This window comes from Balearica regulorum, chromosome 2 (genome assembly GCF_011004875.1).
Source record: "Balearica regulorum gibbericeps isolate bBalReg1 chromosome 2, bBalReg1.pri, whole genome shotgun sequence".
Lineage (NCBI taxonomy): Eukaryota > Metazoa > Chordata > Aves > Gruiformes > Gruidae > Balearica > Balearica regulorum.
In genome coordinates, this window is record NC_046185.1 from 158,397,011 (window position 1) to 158,419,236 (window position 22,226).

The following is a 22,226-nucleotide window of genomic DNA, read 5'->3' on the forward strand; positions in this document are numbered from 1 at the left end:
GGGTAGAGAAAAGAATTTTTCAGGTGAACAAAGTGCCCCAAGATGAGCTGGTGTCTTAGCAGACACCAGAAAACACAAATGAAAGCCAGTGCACGTGACCCAGTTTCAGAAAAAAGGGTTGGTCTTGAATCTCCTGTGGGGACCAAATCCATACGAAGTCAGGCTTCACTATTTTGTTCTTTGGCATTGCACTCTTGACCTCTCTTGAACAATGAAGTACTACACAGGACTTAATATTTTACGTGAAAATTTAATATGGCTTTATTATTCAGAAGATTATTTTTGTCTTTCTATGCATGTTTCCATATTCTCTCATTACATCATATATCCTACATGACCCAGCTTTCTCAAGGTTGATGCATAATGAATCTTTCACCCTTGGTGACAAAATATGTTGCATTGATTTGTCAAGGCATTCCGTTTGCTACATTTTAAACTATATATTATGCTGTAATTTATTGCTGGGCCGCTCTTTATTTATGCACAGACAGCTCACATGCATTTTGCATCCTATATATAGATTTATTGATAACAGTAATCCAGCAGCATGCCAGAATGTTAGATAAATACAGCTGAGTATAATATGACAAAATATTAGATGCTTTTAAAACTCCCATCTTCCTTCTGTCTCATCATGTAATTTGTCATTTAGGGCAACAGAGACTTCCAATAATGGGAAATTTCACATATCTTCAAAGAAGGAAGATGTCAATATTTGCCTTTTTCAGTACTTCATGTCACAAAGCAAAATGTGGAAAGCGTGTATTTTGCTGAACTCCATAATCCCAAATTTGGGTGAAAATGGGCATGCTACTTTTGGAAAAGATACATGAATTATTATCACCTGTTTGTGAAGTAAAAATACTTTCTAAGAATTAAAGCAGTATTTCAGACAAAATATAAATAATCAAGAAAATATAATATTGAAAGAAATATCAATCTGCTTAACTAATTCAGCATTCAAATCTAGTGATGCCATATCTAAATAAATACAACAAATATTTCTGATACTATCCTAGAATATTGTCGTTTATTATTTTACATTTACCAGTTTGGCGTCAAGTAACTGGTAAATACGGTCTTCATAAAATCTAAAATGCGAATAATTAGAAACTCCTGTCAACTAATCTTCCAACTTTCCTGTGTTGTCTAAATACCAGAAAAGGGGAGAAATTCCGTTTCCATTTTACAAATCTCACATTTAGATCCCTGCATCATATGGGCATCACTTACCAAATAGGAATTCTGAATTGAGGGAACATTTTGTAATTGTTCTTTGTTTTGACAGTGATCCCGCAGCAGGAACAAGCTGCAAGGGCAGGTTTTGCATTTAGAATGAAATTGAACATAATGGCATGATTCACTGGAAATGAAAGTTCATATAGAATTGTTGCTTCAGTAAATTTTTGCTTCCTGCTGAGATGATCTTTGTTAACAGATTTCCTTTCCTGTTAAATTATATTCATGAATTATTTTTTTTCCCCTCAGCAGAATGAGCAGAACACAAATCCTTTAGCTGTCTGCCTGCTATTGTCTCCTGGTCACCTCCCACATGCCATGAAAATGCGATTTAGTGACTACACAATACACATAGGTAGATTCTGGGTCTTTTGTAATTTGCAGCGATTTGAGAATATTGTGGTATTTATCACCACAGGAAATAGCAAAGCAGCACCAGACTTTTAGACTGAGCTCATAGGGTCGTTCTTTGTTCTTATCAATGGAGAAAACAGCCTGATTGATGTAAGAATATTGCTTTACATCCAAAGCTTTTTTTGACTATGCAGACTAAAAGCTTCATGCCAGAATAAATTTATTCTAAGCAGTGAGAGCCTCAGAACAGTGCAAGTTACTTGAAGACTCAGCTGTGAGTCTCTAGCATGGCATCCATCTACTTGAGGTATTGTTTCCCCCCATGTCATACTGTCACACTGGGATCAGCAGAACTGAAATTTGGTATGCTGGCAGAGATTGTCTGTGGAAGGATAATTTTCCTCTGGAAAACATTTTCCAAAGTCTCAAGGCAGTACAAAGTTGTTGGCTCTTCAAATGTGCTTCAGTTCTATCTATTTCAGAAGATGAGGAAAGTGATTTCCTTAGTGTTTTAAAGATACATCCCTGTTGCTCAGAATCTTGGGTTTTTTTGGGTGGTCCCCCCCGTCGAAGGTCTGTGCTAAGCAATTTCTGAGAGCTCAGTCCTTATACAGCTTAAGTCAGGCATAATGAAAATTGAACCACACAAATACCCTAGAAAAATTTCTGTCCTGAACTTACTCCCACAATTTCCACAGTCTTTGTATACCTGACCTTGGACTGGTCGTTTATCTTCTCCACGCTGCTTTTGTACAAAATGAATTATCTTCCCTCATTCTGAGACTAAGGCTGTGCAAACATATCCTCCTGTATCCCTGGGTTTGCCTGCTGAGGAAGTTACACCCACAGCACCTTCCCTTGAGGGGGCTTATTACTGCCTCTTTTCTGGGGCTGCCCCAACAGATTTGCAGACTGAAAGCTGTTTGCTGAATTTTTCATATAACTGCTTGCTTTTAGTCACTGAAATCAATGTTCTTTCAGTCAGTGCTGACTGGTCATACTCCTTAAAAGAGATCTAGAGTTAGTTTAAGCTAACTGAGGCTGTTTTGATTAACACAAATTAGGAAGCAACAACGTGAGTAGCTCTGCAAGGAGATGCAAGGAGAAGTCTGTAGCTCCCCCTCTCCCCCAAAAAAGAAGCAGCTGAAAGTGGTAACCTCAGCTGGCAAAACTAGAGTAGGGAGAAGATGTGTACTCACTGACTTTAATCATTAATGTCTTTTAGTTCATTGGAAGGAAGGAGTGGGTACTAAAGGTTATTATTTAGATAAATGATCCAAAAGACAAGCATAAAAAAGACAGATATGCTGGGTGAAAGCAGAAACCCATTTCCCCAATCCATTAGCATTTTTAGTTTTAAACTATAAGGAGATTATCTAATACATGACACAAGGATGACTGAAAAAATGTAATCAGATGACTTTCTTGTTATTAAAAGGAAGAGGTAGGTTGCAACTAAAATGAGCTTTTAAATTAGTGCTTTGTGCACATCACCGTTAAAAAAAACACGATTATAAATCAGGATAGCATCATTGATCAAAGTCCCACATTATGGCACTTTGCATTTCCTATATGAAATTTATATAATCAAAGTTTCTGTGCCAAGAAATGTAAGTCTCTATGGGAGACTTAACTCTATGCTGAACACTGACCTTATCTAAGGAACACTTGTATTATATTGTCATTTGTAAGGCAGTTTTCATCAAAAAACCGTAAATATTTAACAAGGGACATTTCCTTTTCCCTCTGTTCTTTCTCCTGTGTTGTTAATTGCTTAGCTTTAACATACCAATTGTAATTCTTTTCCCTGAAGTTCAGTCTTAATTTTTATTAGCTATTTCTTTAATTCTGACAAGGCAACTTTAAAAAAGAATACTTGGAAGTAGGAGTGACACTCCAATAAATACCTACAGATACTTGAATTCAACAAACAAATCCCCTAAAACTAACTTACTGTTACTTTGTTAAAATCACATTTTACCTGTTTATTTATCTATAAAAAGTGAAAACATTGGCAAGAATAATATGCCACTGACACAGGAGCAATTGCACCAGTAGTAGCGTGCAGCATTACTGTTCATCCCACTGCTAACACTGTATTTTTTATACATGGTGTAAGGTAATTGTTTTCAGGGACAGTTAATTTCCAGCAGCTTTTTCTAGCTCAGTGGGGTGCTCCTAGCTATTAACAAAAGTCTTACTCCATTTTTCCTGAGGCTTTGTTAAACATGCAAAATATGATATGTATATCTGAGTCAAATACAATCAAATATTTGGGGGTCTTTCCGGGATGACAGCAAACTTTGGATCTGGTAACTTGTACTGTAACAGTGATATCAATTTATACGTGTTGGTTGCCATTCTTCATCTTTATCTCATTTCCTATAATGCATTATGTTATTGTTTGTGATACAGTATAAATTTAGAGTTCCTGTTCAGCAACTCTACTTAACCTGACCATAATCAGAGTGTACCAGTGGACAGTGCATCTCTAGTTAAAGACCATTCTCTCAAAGTACTTTGAAATAGCAACACAGATTTAACCCTGACAGTCAAGATAGAGGAGTTCTCCCTCAGTTTAGAGAGACATCTATAGCAGAGCCAGTCACCCTGCTCTCTATCGTCAAATGGAGAGAAATAGTGACTTTTAGAGAAAAGTCTTATCTCATCCATTTGGGACTTCTGCATCAGGATGAGATGGACAGTGCCTTAGACTGCATTAACCCGATGGTTAGATCTCCACTGATTTAAAAGGGAGCCTTGCGCGACTGGCTTAGATGCAGGCACCTGCACTGTAGATACCTAGTTAGGTGACTTGTACACTAAGGACAAGGCAGTGAACAAAACCATACACACGTGAGCTTGAATAACCTCATGTTTACGCAGCTTGTGTCTGGCATGTACCTGACACTACAAACCACCCTCATCTACTCTTACACTGGCTAACATCCCTTTCAAGACTGCAGTTTTGCAGCTACTTTAGGACAACCTCAATCGGCCGTGCACTTGTCCAGATAATGCATTTCCTCATCCTTCTTCATGTTAACACCAGGACTTGGGGCATAATCCACCACATCCAAGATTTTATCCAAATGAAACTAATAAGCTTTTCAATTAGGCTGGATTAATTTTCTGATTCAGCTACAGAAAGAGGTAGCTAGTGTGGTGACTGACCAGTCCACCCCTTTTCTTAGAACTGCTGGTGATGTGCACTAACAGAATGCACACTGGTACACAACGCTGCAAGAAGTGCTCATCAGTGAAAAAGCAGGACAAGGACCTTAAGTGTGGTTTGTGATTCGATCTTGGAGCACAAGCTACAAGTCTGAACTTGTGGTCCGATTTTGGATCACAAGTAATTGCATGTAGGTAAACCAACTCTATAAAAGCTGGCCTTAGAGCAGAACTAGCTGATGAGCTCACTATTGCGGTGACATCCTCCTGGTCAGGGACACTTGACCACATGACACTGTCAGCCACCTTCGTTGCTATTGTGAGTGTTATTTGTGTCATTATCATTCTTATTACTATTAAGATTTTGTATACTTTTATCCACAAATATTTGGACAAGGTTAGATCTAACATAGCACATATTTAGATGTTTCATAAATATCCATTTATTGACAATCCTGATGTTTTGATTGGTTTAATTCCTTACCTGCTGGAGCCCAGTGGGTACTATTCTTTTACCTCCCACTTTCAAACATTGTTGTGTGGATATTGATTTGTTATTGTACATCTACCTATGTTGCAAAGTTGGGCAGAAGTAGGACAGTTGAGGAGGAATCCAGATATTGCACTAAGCTAGCAATCACCTCACTAGAAGGCAGCTTGGGTTTGTCTGCTTAGCAGTCTGAGCCTTTACCAACACATAACCCCTCAAAGTAGTTGGGTTATGACAGCTAGCAATAGGAAGGGGAAGAGAACAGCTCCTTCTAATAGCACAGACTGAGATCACCCTAAATCAGTTATGAAACTACACCATTAGCAGATTACAAAAATTACTGTGTCAGGGTAGCCTGCTGGTAGGACAGCTATTTCGCATGCTGCTTTAAAGGAGAATTCATTACTCTAACAACTACAGCTGGTCCTTCTGTTGCCCAATCTGTAAGCATTTGCACATGTGCCCAATAAGAAATAGGTTTTGAAACACAGGTGAAAACAGGAACAATTATAAAAGCCCTTTTTGTGTAATTGCATTGTTTATCATGAATGAGTTTGTCTTTTTTTGCTCTCCTGAATAATTTTGTGAAAAATAGCATACTAACAAGTAAGCTAACATTGAGAATAAAACTCTACACAACTGGATATGTAAGTGTGTGCCTAGGGAGCTGGCTGGTTCTGTACAGCTTGAATGTTCCTTATCTCAGTGGAAATTTCCTCCTTGCTTACTGGTAGCAAAGGTAAAATGCCTATTTTTAGGACAACCCACATTTGTCAGGATGCACTTTCAGAGTGGCGATGTTAAGCTTACTGCAGCCTGTTCCTGTGCATAATCATGGGAAAACACACACTTAAAATGAGGTACATGTTAGTGTCATTTAGAATATTATGATTACAGAAATCAACTGAACAGACAGTTTTATTCTACATCTTATAATTGCAGTTGTAAATTCTTAACTGCGGGTGCCATATTTTCATTAAGTGTTTAAATAAATCCTCACAATATGGGGCCCTGATCCCTGATGGGGTACTCCTGCACCACCATAATGGAAAAGATCACCAAGAATAAATAACTGTGCCCTTGCTTATAAGCCATGCCAAGATGTTTGTTTGAATTCCTAGCTCTTTAATTAATCTTGAGTCCTGCATGTGAATGGTTCCAGTTCTAAGACCTGTTACCTATGCGGTGATGTTACTGCCTGGTTTTGAGGTCTGCAGATGAAAGAGTAAGCTTGAAAGGAAGCGAAGCATACTGGCAATTTTAACATGTATACATATATATATATTTAATAGAGAGGATAATTAAATGTATAATAATGCATGGCAATAATGATGATATAACCTGTCTACAAATGAGCTGCCTACGTGCAGGACTCATTTCCTTCTTTGGCATTCACAGAAGTAGAACCACACAGGCTTTGTGATCTTAATGCTGCTTTGTAAATTGATTGCAGCTTCTTTCCATTTCTATTTCAGTATTGCAAGAAACTTGATCCTGTTTGAACACAGGACCAAAGACCAGATGCAACTGAGTTCCAGTCCTGATGTAGTAACATCCTCTTTGTAGCCTTGGGCAAGTCAATCTTTACATTCTGAAGCTTCAAATTTTGTTATGTAAAATAATTATAAAGATATTACAGTGTTAACCTGAGCCACATTAGTGGTGGGAGAACTGTTTAGGTGTTCTTTGTAAAGGATGGTGAAGAGGAATGGTGCTAGGTGAGACGTATTATTAGAAATATATCTGAGCAGCAAAATTCAGAGACTGAACCTAACCTGGGTGTCCCTAAAGATGAAAGAGCACTGGGATTTAGGGTTCTATATGACCTCGATTAATTTTTTTTATTCACAGAAGCAAGCACTTGACCTGTTTTGTTAGAGATTCAGAATTCCTTAGTCTTCCATAACTTTCACATGCCCAAGTTCAATTGCTTTTTCCCATCAGCAGAAAAGGTCATTCTCATTAGGAGACAAATAACGCAAATTGGATGCATCCAATTTGCATATTTCAATATGCAAATGATCACACTTCTCATTTTTCTTCCCAAGTCCTGACCTCTAAGTCAAATTGAATTTATTCTACTCTAAGCTGAAAGTGAACTTCTATACAATAAAGATGATTGGGTGTCACAGGGCATCTCACATATTTTATCTAATTGTGATTCCAGATATTTGATAGCAGACAGAAAGCCTGTGGCTGGATTTCACAAGAATGAAAAATTAGAAGTCAGCCTAGATTCCAGTTTTTGTGTAGAAACAGAGGTGATTAAGCGAAATTATTAGACCTGTTCAAAGCCAACACCAAAATTATTTTAAAGACCAGTGGTTAAGATTGATGCTACCAGCAGCCCCTTGATGCAGACTGGGAATGTAGCCATGGAACAATCCCAGCCTCCAGCAATAAGGAAACAGATTCAAGGTCACTTCCAAGCTGAGATGCTTTATATGGCACATTTCAATGCTTGCTTACATTCTGGACTGACCAGAGGTTCTTATAGTACCAAGGATTGTCCTTTTAGTAGGTAATCACTATGAGTGATTATCAGATGAGAAGAATCTTGCCATCATTGTCTGTGATGGACAATACACTATTATTCTGCAATAGAATTTAAAAATATTGACACATTTTATTCTTTAGTAACTAGGTTGAATAAGTGTGTGATCCAGTATCACTCTCCGGTTCCTTCAAAAATAATTACACACTAAAAATTGTAATACATCAAAAAATTAATTACATTAAAAGTGCTTACTAATGTTTTGTTATTACTCTCTTTAATCTTGGCATCAGCATGCCATCTATTAATTTATTTCAGTAAAAACTATAGGTCACATTGTGAAGTTCTTAATATATTTCTATGTAGTCAAAACTCTCATTTTTTTCCAGTGTGTAGCTTCAGTGAAGACATTGATTTGGGGAACGTAGCTTTGTGCATGTAATGAGGCATTGAACAGAGGAAGATAACTAAGGTAATGCTTTAATTTATGTATATTTTGGATTTGTATATAAGCATATTTTTTCAGTTTATATTAATTAAAGTATTCAGCTCTTATAATTAATTCAAGCAGCCATTTAAATATTTCCTCCATGTTAAAAGAGTCTGTTTGGGGCATAGGCTTCAATGCTCTTAAGTAAATAAAATATAAACCACATAATAAAATAATAAACTGAAGAAACACTCTAACAGTAATAAAACTAAATTTTTATTTCTCTCATATACATACTCACACTAACTTATATGAAAGAATACTATAAGCTGCTGCTGCTTTATAAAGGCAAAAATATCATACTCAGTAAAATCAATAGGCAGTAATTTTTTTTTTTAAAAAAGGAAATACCAGTACCTTGATTCAAATTAACTCAGCATACAAATTAGTGTAATTTGGCTCCTTGTGCTGGTTTTGGCTGGAATAGAGTTAATTTTCTTCATAGTAGCTAGCATGGGGCTGTGTTTTGGATTTGCGTGGAAAACAGTGTTGATAACCCAGGGATGTTTTAGTTACTGCTGAGCTAAGGTCTTTTCTGCTTCTCACCCCACCTGTGAGTAGGCTGGGGGTGCACAAAGAGTTGGGAGGGGACACAGCTGGGACAGCTGACCCCAACTGACCCAAGGGATATTCCATACCATATGACCTCGTGCTCAGTATATAAAGCTGGAGGAAGAAGAGGACATTCAGAGTGATGGTGTTTGTCTTCCCAAGTTGCTGTTACCTGTGATGGAGCCCTGCTTTCCTGGAGACGGCTGAGCATCTGCCTGCCATGGGAAGTGGTGTATCAATTCCTCATTTTGCTTTGCTTGCATGCATGGCTTTTGCTTTACCTATTAAACTCTCTTTATCTCAACCCACGAGTTTTCTCACTTTCACTCTTCTGATTCTCTCCCCAATTGCACTGAGGGGGAGTGAGTGAGTGGCTGCGTGGGACTTAGTTGCCAGGTGGGGTTAAACGACAACACTCTTGTAGAGAAATTCTATAGAGGATACTATGCAATGCTGTCTTCCATAGTAGTTTATTTTAATGCTATTGCAGGGTAACAATATATTTCAGAGAACTTTAAATAAAAATAAGTGTATACACACATAAAAATATATTTAAACACACAGACATATTATGTATATGTATGCATACAATATAATACATAAATTCATTTATTGAATTTAAAATGCACACTTTCAAATTTATTGCATGAGTGAATCTTTAAACAAATTATTAAAAAAAAATGCAACAAACTTATGCACTGACACTGTGCATAAGTATTTCTTATTCCATAACATAGGGCAGGAAGAACTATCTGAAAATTATGGTCTGTAGTTATTTCTTGACTCACTAATCCTTTGTAAGGATCATGCATGTGCAGAGCAAAAGGACAATATAGCTTCTCACGTTTTCTATTACTCTTGATAAGAATGGCATGGGCCAGGCAGAACATATTTGTTGTTGCTTTAAGTGTACAGTGTAGCTCACAAGCATTTCTCTCTGTAACAGTGGTGGCTGGAATAGCTCCTTCTGCTCAGTTATATCATTCCTTCTGCTGTTTGAACACAGAATTAACTGGCTCAGAGAATTCATTCTGATTAAATATTTTATTTTTGCTAGGTGATTTTCCTCAAGTCTGTCTGGTTATGTATTGCTGTGTTAATACTGCTGGAGGGGTAGTGGGAACAAATTGAACAAGAACAAAGCTGGGCAGGATCAGCGCTACAGCCCAAGAGGTATTTGCTCGGATACTTTTATGAAGTGCAAAAATTAAATCCTCACTTGGGTTTTTCGAAAGCTCTATGGAGATTATTAGCCTGCAGTAATATAAAAATCAATTAGATGTAGGGAACTTGGAGTTGTACAGTGTCTGCTGCAGGATTACTTCGCAAGTGCCAAATTATGTGATAAATTTTATAACATGAGCAGAGAGAATAGTTTTTGATTCAGTTATTCTGTAAGGTTCTTTGGGTCATAGAGAAGGAACTTGAGGCTTCCTTCAGAGCTATTTGACAGGAAAGCTGGTGTTCCCTCAAATCTGTCATGACTTCAGGTACAACCAGAAAATATGAAGGGTAGAAGGTAGTAGATCTTGCTTCATGGTGATGGTGTTGAAGATGGGAGTTGTTGTTGGGAATGTAATACAGAGGAAGGGAAGGAGTATGGCTGGCATTTCAGCCATTAAACAATTATATCTTATTAAGGCGCTGCTAGTGTTTTACTGTGTTTAGTGGCATGAAGAGAACTTGGAAGGGTTATGAGCTCACTGCTGTGCTACCTCTACCACTACAACAGAAAATCAAACATATGGCATAGCATTTATTTAGTGTTATTTAGGACAACTGCAATGTTCAATAATAATTTCCTTCACAGATTTGCTGGCAGTCTGAATGCATTCAAGACTAAATGTCATTTTGGTAATAGAGTTGAAGTGTGGAGAAGACCCATCTGAGAGAGATTGGTTCTTTTATTACTTTTATGATACCCAGGTGTTAATACACTATGAGACAGAAAATAGGTCTGAAATTACATTCTAATTATGCTAATTCTGGGACCATGCTACTCTAAATGGACCAAAGCATGCTGTGAGCTAGGGTTTAAAAAAGGTGATGACATCAGGTCAGTGTATGCCCAGAGTAATGGCACTTGGATACCACAATGATATCAGGACAGAGTGCGGTATGGGGAGGTGGCTGTCAGGCTACAGAAACAGTGTTCAGTGCAGACATTGACTACATAAATAGTAAAACTCTCATACACGGTGCAGCATTACTGGTACTTCAAAGAGAACTACATTGTGTGCAATACTTTACGAGTGACTACAAACTGCAGACTTATTTCCTTTGATTTGTTGTTTTTACTATTCAGGATGAAGTGACCACTTTGTATCCAGGTTTCCCAGCGTGCCTTATTGTGACTTTTCATGTAGGCTTTTAATGTATGTTTAGCTTTTGGCAAACTTGCCAACAATGCAAAAAAATATTGCTTCTGTAAAAGCAATTAAGTTTTGAGGTATCGACACACAAGATGCAAAACAATATGAATGCATCCTGTGAAACCTTGTTAACTTTGTACTATCCCTACAGTTTGATTAATCACAGAATGACATGATTTAGAAACAAAAGACCATCTGTCTCAAACAGATGACATCTTTGTAACCTTATTGGTAGTGAAAATAGAGAAATAGATTCTGCAAGTTCATCAGTAACCATTTTGTAGGAATATGCTTCAAAGCAGAATGAATGAATGGTGTACCTGCTTTTACATTGAAGAAACTCCTTGTCTCTGTGCTTCCCTAAAAGCTCTGCAGCCTTCTATCCTCCCATGTATGATACAGAGCCAGTATATTGTGGTGAGCTAAGCTCAGCAGCAGCTCTGAACTTGTCACATGATGGGCCATATGGTGTTCTATACTTTTTTTTCTATATAAGGTGGGACCAGAATTTTGGGAAAGCCTGACTACAACAGCCATATCAATGTGGAACATGTGGAAAATAGGGGGAATTGGTGAGAGGTAATAAAGCTGAAGGACATCTATAGCAAGGCCAAAGGTACAATTATCTTCTTGGGCCAGGGAGAAGATGCACTTGTGTGTCAGGTAGTAGTTATTACAGGCTGAGCTATGCATGACCACATCTTTGATGAGAAATGGGGTCGGTGGCCATTATCATGTACTGGAGATGAAAGGATGAATATTGACACTTTTGACCTTCTGTGGATAAGGCTGGGGGTTGTCCTGCTCCTCTCATATCAGCCATTAGCAACATGTAGGAGAGCAGGGCACACCTGGTTAGGCAAAGAAGATGTCTCATGCAGTTCAACAAGTTCAAAATGCAACTTGAAAGCCAGTAATGTAGGCAGACCTTCTCCTCTGCTGCTCCTCTGGTGAAAGACCACGCGACGCATGCCTTTTGTATGTGTAGGATTCAGCCCACAGTGAGAGTGCTTGGGATGACTTCATCTAGGCCATGGATAAGATTTACTGAGGGAATGGCAAACAGACAGGCTAGGGAGTAGTGGCATTGTCATGAAGAACTTTTGACCCTGCCTGCACACTTCTATTTAGAGCATAGGAAAACCTGAGTAAGATGGTGGTATATGCTAAACCTGCATCACCAGGGGGAATTAACAGGGTCTGCTTCTATAGTTGAGCTGTCCTGGATTCAGGTGCCTCCATGAATCCTCCAATCTAGCAAGCAGCCTCAGGTGCTCTGATGCTGTTAAGAGGCTTTCAAGTATCGATGCTATTTGAGTAGACAATCCAGGCAGAAGATGGGGCAGAGAGAGCATCTACAACATTTTGAACATAGTTGGTGACATCCCCAGCTTTATGAGATCAGGGGAAAGGGATATGCCAGGGTACCATAGCAGCATGACTGATGCCAATACCCTACCGCTCTTAAACTGTGATATTGGGCTGTTTTTTTAAGGAGGATGTAGACTGGCATCATCAGAGCTGAAGGCCTGGAACAGTAGGTCCCTCATTTAGAATGACAATACCTATAGAGATGTACACACAGGAACTTTCCCACAGGGTTGCCTACAGTTCCAGGTTAACTTCAGAATCCTGGTGGATACTAAGTCCAGCCACAGAGGCAGATCGCAGCCCTGAAGGCTTCTGCGACACCTGCATAGCCAGTGTAATTCCTGTTACCCAGCACCTTCAGTGGGGACCAGGCAGGGTGAGGGATTTTTTTAGCTGGGTGTGACTGATCTCTGCCACCTACCTTAGAGGTCAGTGGGTAGATGTGGCACAGGTGGAGGTTCCCGGTGGAGCTGGTCAGGGGCCTTTTGGGACATTCAGGGCCCTGACAGCCTGCCCCAGGTAACAGGCTAAGTATGGCCTCTGCTTGTAAGTATAAGTCTGAATGTACTTTGAGAGATTCCAGGTCTCCCAAGGGAACACTGGAAGAGAGAACTATGTTTTTTGGTGTCTGGTGTCTGCCTAGTTTGGGCCGGCTTCAGAAAGAAGGGCTCACCTTTATGAGATACTTTTCTCTTGTGTTTGGTGTTTTTTTTAGCCATCTTTTTAACTGTGTGATGTGGTTCAGCCCCAGCTGAGCATCACGCCACCCCTTGCTCACCCCTCCCCCGGCGGGATGGGGAGGAGAACGCTCGTGGGTTGGATAAGGGCAGTTTACTGGGATGGCAAGGGAGAGGGAAACAATCAGCAACAGTGCTGATAACAGATATTCACAATGGGCGTTAACAGAAAGCAATTTACTGGTCCCACTGACCGAAGTCGGTCAGCCTGCCCCGGAGCCACCCCTCCCCGACTAGCCCCCTTTTATGGTGAGCATGACATCACATGGTGTGGAATAGCCCCCGGCCAGCTTGGCTCACCTGTCCTGGCTCCTTGTGAAATTAACTCTATCCTAGCCAGAACCAGGACATTATCTGCCCCTTATTCCATACCATCTATGTCATGCCCAGATTATTTCACAGATACCATTCCCTTACTCTATGGGCCATCGCTTTAAAATATCCGTTGAGTTCATTTAGTCCATGGCTTTGGGTTCCATCTGTCATTACAGTCTCTCAGGGCAGGAGCAATGGTGCGTGCTGCTGGATTGTTGCACGCTGCATCCCGAGTTTTCACGGCTGGTGTATCTGGTATGGTCCATGCTCACAGTCTGGATGTCAAAGATGTGATTTTTCAATGAAGTTCCTGGGCACCAGTTGAAGTCAGTTCTAGTTCCATCACCGTGGCATTTTGCTCAGTTTCAAAGTCCATCCTTCATTAGTTTTGGGTGATTCTTATGGTCATACCATTGATACAGTATATAGCTGTTAACATCATACAATTTAATTTATTGGCTATTTTCACCCAAAATCAAATCCCCTTGGGCTATATACTGGACTTCCCCATCCTTTCTTATCACCCACCAAGTGCACCCTGGTCCCTGAGCAAAAGCAATCCTGCAGATGCGTTTGCCTTTTTGCCTAAAGCAGGGATAACCCAAACTGTCTTTCCCAACATATTTTTCATGTGCACTAGAGGAACTTCATCGCCTTCTACTGGGTGTGGAAATTTTGATTGGGCAGGGCCAGCTCGATTGGCAGATCCCCTAGTGTTAACTAACCAGCTGGCCTTTGCTAAATGTGTGTCCCAGTGTTTGAGGGTCCCACCACCCATTGCTCTCAGGGTAGTTTTTAGCAGTCCATTGTACCTTTCGATTTTCCCAGAGGCTGGTGCATGATAGGGGATGTGATACACCCACTCAATACCATGCTCTTTGGCCCAGGTGTCTATGAGGTTGTTCCAAAAATGAGTCCTGTTGTCTGATTCGATTCTCTCTGGGGCGCCATGTCGCCACAGGACTTGCTTTTCAAGACCCAGAATAGTGTTCCGGGCAGTGGCATGGGGCACAGGATATGTTTCCAGCCATCCAGTGGTTGCTTCCACCATTGTAAGAACGTAACGCTTGCCTTGGTGGATTTGTGGGAGTGTGATGTAGTCAATTTGCCATGCTTCCTCATATTTATATTTCAACCACCATCCTCCATACCACAGAGGCTTTACCCGCTTGGCTTGCTTGATTGCAGCGCATGTTTCACATTGATGGATGACCTGTGAGATGGTGTCCATGCTCAAGTCCAAGGCACCAAGCCTGTCAGAGCTCAAGGAGCATCTGGACGGTGCTTTTAGTCATATGGTTTAGATTTAGGTAGTTGTGCAAAGAGCAAGGATTGGACTTGATGATCCCTATGGATCCCTTCCAACTGGAGATACTCCATGAGTCTATATGTGACACACCACATGTAAAATATGGTCAAATATCATGCATGTGCCTTGTAGCATAGGCATATATGGGACATTCAGCACAGGGTATCTCTGCAGTTGCAATCCCTGGCAGGGTGGATATAATTTGAATCTAATGTATGGCTTACAGGACCTAAAATTAGGAAGATGAAAATATTTTAGAGTTGGATGAATCACAATCTATTCCTTGTTCTATCCTCCTACCTTCAAGACAGTATGAAATCTCTGGAGTCCTCCATTCAAATACTTAGATATACCCAAATTTTTAAAGTCACTAAAGATGGCTTTTGTTTTTATATGAGGGCCAGAGGACTATGTATCATCCCAAGGGTTGAGGATCCTGCCATACTTCTGTTACTTGGAGGTGTAATTACTGTACTGTAATATCTACTTGAGAAAGGAAGTTTAACTCTCCAGAACAAATTATCTAGTTTCACATTATTGTCATGATTTTTGTTAAAAGGCCACTACATCTGTGTCCAGTTTCTGAAAATAAGTATTGGTTTATGTTATAAAATAATCTCTTCTCATTATATCAGCATTTTCTGATAGACCACTGGTGCAATGGATGAGTGCTATATGTTCTGTGGATCAAATACTGATCATCGGAGTTCTACTTAGAGCGTAGTCTTTGATGGGATAACTGCATAAAGTTCTTCTGGTCAGGAGATCAGACTTGACAGTTGTAGTGGCCCTTTTTGGCCTTCCAGCCTTTGATGCTAGCAATAAGCTTATGCAGCAAAGAGAAAGCTTAGCATGGCAACTGGCAGATACTGTAAAAGTGCATTTTATATATGACTGTTGCATGAAGGAATACCTGCTGAAATTTATTTGCAATGATGTCCTTGAACAACATTGAATTCTTCAGATTAGGTGGTGCTTGTGGAGCAAACCTATTCATTTTGCTAATGAGACAGAGGAGGAAGATAAAGATTTAAAAAATGCCTTGCATCATATTTTATTAGTCACCCAATATAATTATTGACAGGGATCGAGGATGTTAAGTTCCAGAAAAGGACTACTTATTATCTTAACACTCCTGAGATGCATTAAACACATTTGAATTTAATTAGAAAGGAGTATCCATGATTTAAGAATAAATCTTGCCCCTATTAATTTTAGAAATTAAGATGATTTATTTCCTTTAAAATTTCTAGCATTTTGGATAAAAGTCCTTCATAAAAGGTGCATGACTTACTTTCAAAGACTAAATTTATACAATGTGATTTTGTCAACCAGACTGAAAAATGGTTGTGGTTTAATACTGGATAGATTTTTGAAATGCCTTCCGTGTGGTATTTAACAGTACAGTCATCTTAGTCATGATGAGTCAGATACTGAATTTAAGAGAGAAAAATAAAATGATGAGTCAGATACTGAATTTAAGAGAGAAAAATAAAATGATTTAACTAATACCAAACATGGTTTTTTATTGTTTAAGGATTTGGCAGTGCAACCCATCTTCTCCAAAAATTGTAAAATTTCATTTGTCAGAACTATGTAACTAACAAAAAATAGCTCGAGGACAGTTTAGAATGAGTGCAGAATGGTCCAGCAGATTCATGATTTCATTTTTTTTAAAGGACAGTGAGTACAGCCATGTTAAGTAGTCAGAAACTGATAATATGGGTGGATATTTGCATTTTCATCATTTATAATATAGCTAATGCATGGTCACATGTTTTAGAATCAATAGTAAATTGGCAGATTAAGATGTCTAATGAAAGATGTTGAATGGCCCACAAATCAAAGGAGAATATTCAAAAAGGACAGAGAAACGGTGAAAGGTAAGCCATCAGGAAAACTCACAGAGAAAGCACAGATGCAGTGATGAGTGAGACGCTATGGCCTGTGCAGCATGTTGTGTAGATGTAATGCTATAGTGCTATATGCAGCAAACCAAAGTGGAGCAGGGGCTGGAGTCATTCAAAATGGTACCACGTATGCACTTCAAGAATGGGAACTAAACATAGACTGAAGAGAAAGCACAGGAGTGAAGAAAGCATGTGTTCTGTAAGAACAGAAAAATTACTTGTGACACTTTGGTTTCAGAGACGTATGCTGGTGCTATTATTCAACCAGTGGTAAAACAACATTAAAGCTTCTAATGATTATTTGTTAACACAAAAAATATTGGCTTCACTCTCATGTAACTCTTTTGGATACCATTATGATATTGCCCTGGAACCAACCCATGATATTTGCAAGCTCATATTCCATATGGGCAAACATAACACTCTCAACCAGTAAATAAGTATTATTTGTACTTAGTATGTCAGGAAGTTCCCAAAGATGAGAAAAATTATAAGAAAAATTGATTTGGATAAAAAAATAGGGATGGATTTTTAAAATTTTTTTTAAAGGATGTATTTATTCTGGTTGACAAATCACTGCTAATACTACTGGCAGATGACACACAAAAGTTGGCAAATACTGGAAATAACAGAGTGGTAAATTACAGAGATGAGCTAATCATACAGAGCAATCTGAAATGTTTGGGAAGCAGAAAACAATATAGGCTTGAATTCAGTCAGATGTCCGTGGATGCACCAGGAACAAGGAATGGAGGCCCCATCTACAGAATCAGGGCTGTTATCTGGAGAACAGTGATTCAGAATAGTAATTATGGATTGCTGCATGTTGATATGAGCAAAGTTCGGAGGTAGCTACTGTTTTCTACCTCAAGAAAATGTCGTCTATCTCAAGGAAATGATTGCTATAGCCTTTGGATTAAAATGTCCCTAAAACTGACTTTATATAAGTGAATAAGCGGACATGGCAACCCAAAACAAAAATAAAGAACCATTAATCTTACTTCAGATCTGCCACAAGGAAGTGTTTTACCTACAGCCAACCTCTGAGAGCAAGAAGGCAGGAGTAGTCAGAAGTTTCTTCAATTGCACATCCCATTTGTATCTGGGAAATAATCATGGTTTTCACCTCTAAAGCTGTGTGCTGTTTTCCTGTGTAATGACTAAAATGGTCTGTAATAGAGAGCATAAGGAGGTGATTTTACATCTGTTTATAGAATTGCTGAAACTGAGCCAAGTATACTGCTTTCAGTTCTTTTGCCTATGTTTTAATAAGTATGTTAGAAGTTTGGAGAGAATTCAGGGAAGAAAAAAAAAAAAAGAGTTCATGGTTGAGAAGAATCTAAGTAAATTTACTTAGAGTAAATCTTTTTAGCTGTCAGAAAAGAAGATTTTGAAGTGAATTTTTATTAGCAGGAAATATCAAGTATTAAAGTTCTTAGGTGTAGCTGGGAGGGACAGAACGAGAACCAGTTAGCAGCTGAAGGCAGTAAAATTCAAATCAGAAATAAGGCATGATTTTTAATACAGATGGTAATTAAATATTGAACATACCATGAAAAGAAGTAATGAGTTTTCACTCTTTTGATCCATCCACTCTAGCTGAACACCTTTCAGAGACTGGTTTTATTAAACACTAAATTCTGGGCTCAAAATAGACATAGACTGGTGAAAGTGAGGCTTTTTTTCCTGTGGGGTTTGGTTTGTTTATTGATTCTTCAACTCTGTAACAATATTGACCCCAGCAGGAGTTCTACCAATAAATACCTACTTGAAGAATCAGCCAAATCTGCCATGGATAGATAGCAGGGGAGTAGATGTCACTGCACTTGTTTGTATCTGTACAGTAGGTGACCTTTGGCTTTTATATGCAGCTACATATCTTTGAATATTTCTTTTTATCTCATTCCCAACCAAGTCTAAGCTGCAATTTCTTTTTTTTTTTTTTTTTTTTGTGTGTGTGTGTGTTTTGAATCCTTACAGTGGGACCTGAAAGACACAGACAGCAAAGGTGAATGGAAACAAAACGAGCTTTCAGTTGCTTCATGCTGCCTGGGTATGGAATTGAAACTGTTCATAGAATCACAGAATGGTTTGGGTTGGAAGGGACCTTAAAGATCATCTAGTTCCAACCCCCCTGCTGTGGGCAGGGACACCTTCAACTAGACCAGTTTGCCCAAAGCCTCATCTAGCCTCATCTAGCTTCGTGACATGACTTGTGCTTCTGTTACCTAACTACACCAAGCTCCTGCAGAGTTGATACCTCTGACAATAAACTCTGCAGATGTTTTCTAACTCCATGTTCCTATCAGTGAAGCAAACCTAAGGACCAGAAGGGATTTTATTCATCATTGAACCCAGTTCCTTGCTTATTGAAAGCAATCTCACTAAACTTTTTATAAATGGATCAAGATCTAACTTAAAAGTAGTGGAGATATTTTACTCAACTGTTCATTTCAAAAGCTTGTTCAAAACTGTATTACTTTGATGATGCATTTTCTTCTTCTATTTTTGTGGGTATAGATTCATCAATATATTGATGAATATATATATAAAATCCAGCACATACCTATGTGGGTCTATACTGAACTGGTTTATATCAATGTTTTGTGCCAACATTCTCATTTCTAATTTAAATTTCTTTCCTTTGCTTGTTTCAAAAATACATATTTTTATGGCATAATATAGCATTTAGCTGGGGAGTTAATGTTACTGGGTTGACACAATGAAGGCACAGGCTGGAAGCATTCAGAACGAAAAAAATCATGCTTTTTATTTTAAAGAGAAGGTATGAATAGAAACAAAATGCCAGTCAGCAATATTTCAAGTTGAATCCAGATCCAAGACTGATTGATCTGGCTTTCTCAAGTTATAATGCAATTCTTGCTATGCTTTAGCTTACAAAATATTAGACATTGAAATGATCACCCAATAAATAATCTTAATGTACATTATTATGATAGCATAACATTTCTTTTACACCGTCATCAGATTATTTTAACTTTTCTGTCTTTGTTTTTGTCTTCCATAATTGGCTTTTGAGTATGTAAAGTGCTGGATATAATCTGTGGTATGTGTTGACCCCAAATTTTCTTTAAAATCAATGGTCACTCACTAAATTGGGCTTTAGGCTTCAATCTGGCCCATTCTTAGCAATATCTTGAATGTAATCATGTAAGTAGGCATATTAACTGAGAGAATAACTTCCTATTTTCTGTTTAGTCCAAGCTGCGTTTGGCTGAATGATGACTGGAAAAGAAGGCATCACCTATTCAAAATGCTGCTGGATAAATTCAGATTTAAAGGCATGGTGCCAATTTCACATTTACAGTTAAAGATGGTGATCTAAAAATCCATTGACAAATTCTGTGGGAACCTTCCCAGTGAAACAATTCAAAGTTGAGGAACCACACTTTTAGCCAATTCAACTAATTGGAGAATCTCAGAGTTAACCCAGTGCGCATAAAACCCTTCTTGGGGATTCAGGATACCAGATGCTTACTGGGTTATCCTGAAGCTGAAAAACTGTTCTTTTTAAAACTGGCTAAGAAGGAATAAATGGAGCAAAATCTATTAAATCCTGAGGGGTGTCCATCTGTACATTAGCAGCTTGATAAAATGTTCTCTTTACACCTAAATCATGTCTAGATTGTACCTAGACCAAGCTCCTTTGGGTTACTAAGGAGATCCTAAGAACTGCTGACGACAGTCCCTCCGGCACCATCTTTTTTATGTCTGAAGTATGGAGGAAAAAACATCTAGAGGTCTTTTAACCACTCTCTGGTGCAAGGTACATCAGGCTTAATTTTTTTAGGTTTTTTTGGGTATGCTTCAAAATACTACTTTTGTTCTCCATCAAAAATCAATGGGTTCATCAGTCAGCCTCCTTGTCCGTTTGCAAGAGCTGCTTACTCTAGACTGCATTTCCTTTAATATGAATACATTTTGCTGTGGTGGCTACCATGACCTTCCTTCATGATGTAGACACCTTGGAACTAAGCAATGACTTCTGCCCAAGAAAGGATCGAAGCTATTTTTTTTTCATGTCATCTGAGCTACTATAAAAGTGTATCATGTTGCTGATGATCCATCTGCTAGAAATGGAAGAAAGAACTTGCCAGTCCAAAGTATGAGACAAATTATATATCTCCTCCTCAGGTATATTTCAAATTCAATATATTAAAAAGAAAACATACAGCCCAAGTGGAAGTGGAAGGTTCAATTCTGCTAAATCTTAATTTTGTTTCTGTAACAGCCACAAAAGTACAGCTCATTTTCCTTAAAAACCTTCTTGTTCAGAGCAGTGTTTACTATGTCTGCACATAAAGTTAGAAATGTATGAAATCCTTGCTGCCTAGATACAACTCTCAGACCTCTTTAATGAAATAAACTTAGTTTCAGATTCAATGACCTGTTCTTTAGCAGCAGGTGAATCATTTCCCAGGTAGCTCAGGGACTAGATCTCACCTCAGGCCTACATTCCTAACCAAGGGGCAGCAGGTATTGGTATTTACGGGCAGAGATCCCCTCAGAGCCCTGCCCTAAGCTTAGTTCCTTCTCTTGCTCCTAACTATGTCTTTCACTGTCTTCGTCAAACTGCTTCACTCTTCCATCTGCTTGTTGTGGGTCATCCCTGTTGCCTGGATCAACTTGCTGCTTGTCTGTGGCTTGAACTCCAACCATTCTCCTCCTTTGCTTGGTATTAGTATGTATATTTTAACATACTGATTGCTGGCCTAATCTTGGAGCGTTCCCATTTTTCCCCTTTGACTGGACCTTCTGGTCTCCCCAGTTTTTAGATCTGGTTTGTTCTGGCTACAACACTTCTGTCTTCATCGCAAATCTCGTGAAGGCCTACATACTAGGTTCCTTCCATCCTGGTTATAATACCATTGCAATTTATTGCATGGGTCTTTTATACAAGATGATGAAAGCTGGGAACCTATCTGTTCTGTACAGACGTTAAGCATGACACTTTGTAAGAGCAGGTTTGTCTTTTAGTCCACTGACATAATTTCTATAGGCAGCTCTGAGAGAATTTGACTTCTCTGGGGACAGGTTCTCGCATACCGAACAGTTGTCTACTTTTTCCAGCTGTGTTGGTTGTTATAATAAAAGATATTATGTCTACCTATAAACCTCATTTTCAATTAATGCTGCTCTCTCTGGACCAGCTCCTGAGAGGGGAACAGCACTAGCCACTCTCACAAGCCAAAGTCTCACCTAAAGTTCCTCTTGGCAGCTACGGATGCTTTCACTACTTTCAGCATCCCAAGAAGAAAAGGTGATTGAAGATCAGTGGAAATAGTTGAAGAAAAAAACAGATGAGTAATAATATCAGACACAATCTAGTGCTGTGCAGGGAATAGCTGTAAAGTAGGACAGCTTTTCCTAAGAAGCATCTCAAAGACCGTGCTCCTTC